This window comes from Solanum lycopersicum, chromosome 1, assembly GCF_036512215.1.
Source record: "Solanum lycopersicum chromosome 1, SLM_r2.1".
Taxonomy (NCBI): domain Eukaryota; kingdom Viridiplantae; phylum Streptophyta; class Magnoliopsida; order Solanales; family Solanaceae; genus Solanum; species Solanum lycopersicum.
The window spans coordinates 62,789,411-62,795,657 of record NC_090800.1 but is presented as its reverse complement, the minus strand read 5'-3'; the positions used below and the strand labels follow the sequence as shown (position 1 = coordinate 62,795,657).

Sequence of the window (6,247 nt, the reverse complement as noted above, 5' to 3'; positions counted from 1 at the left end):
ATGGGTAGTAGTGGAGTTAAGGAAGGTTATTACTAATAATTAATATAAAAATTATAATAAGAAGAATATAGCTAATTATTAAAATAAAATAATAATTTAATAGCTAATATAAAAATTATAATTAAGAAATATTAGTGTAAACCAAAATTTTAATATATTTTTTAGTTTCAAAATTTTAAAATAAACTTATTAAATAAAGCAAAATTCAAATATCTCAAAAAAATATTTATGAATTAAAAAAAATACTGTAAATCTTATTTTTCTGTCAAAAATTACGTGTCTATGATAAGGCAATCCCCACCCACACCTCCCCTTTTATTCATATGCAAACCCCACACCCCCACCTTCCTATCTTACCCATACACAACCCCCCCCCCCCCCCCCCCACCTTCCTTCTTTACAGAGAACTAATTTTTTCTTTTTCACCATATTCAACATTCATTTTCTTAATTCAAAAAGAAAATTAACATACTCTTCCACATGTGTATGATTTAATGATGGGAGGAGATCTACACGAAGAATGTGGAGAAAGCAGTTAATAAACTTGTCACATTTTGATTAAATTTAATTTTTGTAAGTGAGATAAAAAAGAAAAAAAAAAGAAAAAAAAGCAACAAATGTTGAAATTGGTCAGCCTTCAAAATCATCAAGAAGAAGAGCAACAAAGAAGGAGGACTCAGAAATTTCAATATCTAAAAAAGAAAAAAAATGGTTAGGGTAAGTATTATATTTAATTTATTTTTGAGTTATTCAAATTAGTGATTTTCTTGTTAAAAATATTATGTCATGCATATTGTTGGTACGAAATTGGTGTGAAACTTGTACGAGATGTGAATAATATTGATATAAAAATCTGACATTAATATATGATTTATGAAAATGACATGAAATGTGATTTTATATTGGTATGCAACTGGTATGAAATGTGTTTTGACTTTGGAATGAAATTTGTTTGATATCATTAGCTCAATTAGGTGATTTCAGAGTAGTTTGTTAAACTACTCTTTTTTTATATGAATTGTGATTAATATTGCTACGAAATTTATATTTTTCCTTGTAGGAAGGTTTATTCTTCAATTTCTCACTAATGTATTTCAATTTTTAACATTGGTATGAAATTGGTATAAATTAATATTAATGTTGTTTTGAAAATTATTTTAATTGTGTATTTTGATTGTAGTTGCATAAATATATTAAAGTACTTTGTTAAATGTCACAGTGCACATGAATTTGGTATGATGTTTGAATAATATTGATGTGATTTTTTTTTTACGTTCAATATGATGCATTACTAAAATTTATGTATATGAATGTAGAATGAAACATGAATAATACGTGGAATGAAAAGTTAACTCAATTTATTTCTGAAAATTATTTTTGTTTCAATTTTTTTCAGTGATTGTGATTTATACACATGTTTATTTGCTGAATACATTAACAATGAAAATTTTTATAAGCATTTCATTGATATCGATGCAAAGTACCATCGTCAATGGTATGCCACAATCATATGACATTTTAGTAAAACAAAGAACGATGATGGCGTGATCATTGAGAGTGAAGTAACTGGAACTGTTGCTAGAAAATTTGGTGGACCTTGCATAGCAAAAGAACATGCGCCAGATATCAACAATAATCCTACACCAAGACCACGAAGATCTAATTTGGGATAGTTAACGGCAGTTTAGACTTTTTAAAATTACAAAAAAAATATTGACTTTTGGATGATATTTTAGTGTTTGAATACATTTTTAAGTATTTGATGATATATAATATCGATTGTTATCTTCCGATCAAATACCAACTACATATGAATTACAGACTGACAATTATAATTTCAGGATAGTAGTTATATAATAAACTGCATACCAATTGAATACCCCATTCAAAAGATAAATTAAACATTGAGTATAATAATTTGAGATAATAATTATATACAAATTGTATACCAATTGAATTCAACATTTAGAGTTCATGAACTAACAATGTCTTATTTAACTTAAACAAAACAAACACCAATTTAGAGTTCATGAATTAACTCTTTCTTATAATTGGTATCCAAATAGTATACTTTTGACATTCAAATTCATTCATGATTGGTTTTTTTACATCATATTTTAACACAAAAAAATCATAATAAAAAAAGTTGATATCCAATATAAATGCCTTGAAGAAATTATTATGCCAATGTAAAATAGTGATCATTGTATTGTGTAATAACCTCAATTTTTTTCATCTAGTTTTATATTACCGTTGGAGTTGATGTACAATCTGTATGAATACTGAAATAAATGAATCTAACAATTTAAAACAACGATTATTAAAGTTTGCATCAACATCAATTACATCTTGTTCTATTTTATTTAGAGTAGGACACTATTTAGATACTAAATTAATACTCATGCTAAATTATATTAAAGGGAAAAGGGTCAAAAATACCCTTAAACTATGTGAAAGTAACAAAAATGTCTTCCATTTATAGTTAGTTCAAATATATCCTTACCGTCAACACTTTGGTTCAGAAATGTCCTTAAACCATGCGAAAGGAACAAAAATGTCCCCCGTTTGTAGTTTGGTCCAAAAATGCTCTTGCCATCAATACTTTGGTACAAAAATGTCTTTATTGTTATTTCATGGCTCAAAAAAGTTTATTTTCTAAATAAATATATTATTATTATTATTGACACATTTTTTTTCAATTAATATTTTTTAAAAAAATTACAAAATGTTTATCTTACATTAATTCAGAAAAAAATAAAAAATAAAATTTTTATCATAAATAATTTAATGTTAAATTGGAAACCATACTACAACATCCTCAACGTATATTATAAGAAGTATCTAATGATGAGATAATGAATATTGAGGGAGAAATATCCGAGAATGAGAAAAATAAATCATTTGAAGATGAAAAATGAAATGATAATGAAAATGAAACCTGTGGAGGAGGAATGGGAGAATGATGGAAATGAAACAAGCGAGGAGGAATAGTAATAGAATGAAAGCTAGTATATATGTAAGTTAATTTATTTTGATAATTTAATTTGATTTATGATTTTTATTTATGCATGTAAATTTTCATACAGATGTCATCAGGCGGTGATGGTGATAGACAACACGAGGATCTTGGAGTTTGTCAGATTAATAAGGGTAAAAAAAGAAGTTTAGGAGTCTCATAGATTCTAAGGATATTCCAGAATTTATTTCTTCTGCGTTAGAGTGCATCAAACATGATACTCATTTATTTTTTGTTTTGTTTGGTGCGGCGGATCCTCAAATTTATTATCCTAATTATCATCAGTCAATGCTTCCTCTATTTCACTGGCATTGTCTCCGTAGCTTCGAGGATCTACCTTTACAGCCTATTCGTCGACCACGATCCTTATCGACAAATAGGATACTCCATCTCCCACTCATACATCTCCTCAATTATGTGCCATGAGAATTGAAGATTTTAATAGCGATCAGTTGGATGCTATGACCCTCCATTGACGCAACGTTTTGTGCATCCTAGTGTAGCACGTTCATCTGCAGTTTCACCTATTTCTAAACCAGATGCTTAGATGCATGCTCTACCCCCGGTCCAAAAGGTCAGACATATTAGAGTCATGATTGATCCAGATGGATCATCGTAAATTTATTTTTTTTATTTATTTGTTAGTTTGTTTTATTTATTTCTTATAGTTTAATATATCATTCATGAGCTAACATATTTATTATGTGTTTTGCAAGTGGCATCCTGCCAGGGATGCCGCACGAGCTTTAAAAGATTGTGTTAGAAAACTTTATACGCAAACTTATCATTTTTGGAGCGAGATTTCAAACAGTATGCTTAGCGATGTTTAATGAATTTAAGGTATATTTATTTAGTTAAGTTTAATAATTTTAGTATACTTTAATTTTTTTTACTACTCAATCTAATTAATTTATTCAATTTTTCAGACCATGTGTACTGGAGAGTCGAGGTATAATTTGGTCATTATGATCATATTTGAGTGGAGGGAATCCGTGAGACTGTCTAGTTGGCTAAAGAAAGTTTGAGATACTGATCAACGTTCCGGTTGGATGCTACCTCGTATTTTTTTATGATTTGTGTCAGTATTGAAACACAGATAATTTTAAGGCAATGTTCAAACAAGTTGGAAAGGTTAGTTGCAGTGATAAGGATTGCTCGTTGCACACCGCACGTGTAAAAATTGTTACAACAATTACAAGAGAGAGTGTAAGTTCTAATTCAAACTTTAAAATAAATAATTAGTTAATTCATATAAATCATTATAAATTTCAATTTTTATTTATAGGAAAAAATTACGGCGCACTCCCATTGAACCGAAGATTTTCAAGAAGACTCATGTGAAGAAGAAAGTAAATGAGTCGGGTTTGGATGTGTAGGTGGAGGAAAGGGTCGAATGAACTTTTGTAAGTTATTTGATATGAATAATATATATTAATAGTGAATGTATTTATGATATGAATATATATTGGCATCAATTTTAATATTCAATATGAAAAATGAGTTTTATTAATATGTCGTTGAAAATCTAAATAGTTCGATTAAAATGACACCAGAACTGTCTACCCAAATATGGACAGAAAAAGTGGTGAGAGGGACACACAAAGGTAGAGTCTATGGTCTAGGCTCTCAAAACTATGTAAGACAGCTCCATTTAGGCTTACAAGGTATTGGATCATCACGTTAAGTTGAGGCACTTGACGGTATTCAGATTGCTTCTATGTCAACTTAAATAGCACAACTTACACCGGCACTGGAAGAGTCAGAGCGGAGAAGAGTAGCTAAACAACAAAGCATGAGTGTGAACGTTCAGGAAATCAAAGAACAAATGTTGAACCTCGCTCGTTGACCTACAATTTCTGCTCCCGAAGACACCAGAGGAGGAGGAGGATTTTGTAGATGTCACTCCCTAATTTATGTCTCTTTTGATACACATTTTGAACACTTTAGAAGTTTTTGTATTATGATCTATATATTTTTGAAGATTGATTTAAGTTTGATGTCTTATATGTTGAGTGTGATATTGAGATTATATTATTTGATTGGGCTGATTGAATATGAATTGAATTGAATTAATTTATATTTGTAGGTGAGCAACAAAAAATTTCAATTTCTTTTGTCAAAAAATTGCAGAAAAAGTGTCGAATAAGGTGAGTTTTCCATCACTTTTTTACATTACTTTTTTCAACTAAACTCAGAAAAGCGACGAACATAAACCTTTTGTCCGTCTCTTTTCCGGCTACTTTAAAAAATTCATTTCCAGAAAAGTGACGGACAGTGTCCTTTAGTCCGTCGATTTTCTGAGCTTTTCAAAATATAAATTTACAGAAAAGCGACGGAGTGTGTGACCTTTTAAAAATAAAAAATAAATGAAAATATAAAAGAAGCGACGAACTCAGTCGCTTTTGTTTAAAAATATTCCAAAAAACAAATCAAAAAGCAACGCAGTCCATCGCTTTTGAATGACGCTGCCCGTCACTTTTTCAAAAGAGTTGAGCCAAAAAGCGTCTAACATGATTGCGTCACTTTTTTGTTGATTTTGACGAAAAAAGTGACGCAATTCGTCGCTTTTAATCACCATTTTTTCGTAAACTTTGGGAGTGTATACATGATCCTAGGTGGGTTGAAGTTAAATGAGATACAAACATTAGAAGAGAATCATACTTGGAGAATTACTCGGCTGCCTAAGGACAAGAGGGCAATAGAATGCAAATGGGTATACAAGATCAAATATAAGGTTGATTGGGAGGTGATAGGTTCAAAACTAGGTTGGTGTCTAAGGACGTATTCAACAAATGGATGTATTCAATGAATTTCTTCAAAGTGATTTAATTGAAGAAGTATACATGAATTTGAACCCTGGGTTTTGTCCATCAAAGTGCAAAGGCGGGCAGTGTGTAAACTCATCAAGTCACTCTATGGACTCTGTTAGATTATTAGCATTTTAATATTAATATTTAACATATTAAATTGCTTTATTTTGGAGTTATAAGAATGAACATTGGAATGGATGACTTCTACATCATCCATTAGCATTGGTTGTCCATCACTTTATTTCATTCTTAATACCTACATTACTCTTTGTAACCTATGTAACATATGTAACTCCTATTGTAACCTATGTAACTCCTATTGTAACCTATGTAACTCCTATTGTAACATATGTAACCTATGTAACTCCTAAGGTCATTATCTTCACTATTTACTACCTCCATTATCTTCCTATTTATTGCT

At 29.9% G+C, this 6,247-nt stretch overlaps 2 long non-coding RNA genes across 2 annotated transcripts; both read left to right on the top strand.

Moving 5' to 3' along the window:
• The first annotated feature begins 389 nt into the window (after positions 1-389).
• LOC104646653 (uncharacterized) lies at positions 390-1,798 on the top strand. Its single transcript, XR_740790.4, has 2 exons — positions 390-717; positions 1,397-1,798. It is a non-coding gene; the product is annotated as an uncharacterized lncRNA (long non-coding RNA).
• A 1,179-nt stretch (positions 1,799-2,977) lies between these two features.
• Positions 2,978-4,475, top strand: LOC138348587 (uncharacterized). Its single transcript, XR_011221335.1, has 3 exons — positions 2,978-3,856; positions 3,943-4,222; positions 4,302-4,475. It is a non-coding gene; the product is annotated as an uncharacterized lncRNA (long non-coding RNA).
• Positions 4,476-6,247: the final 1,772 nt, after the last annotated feature.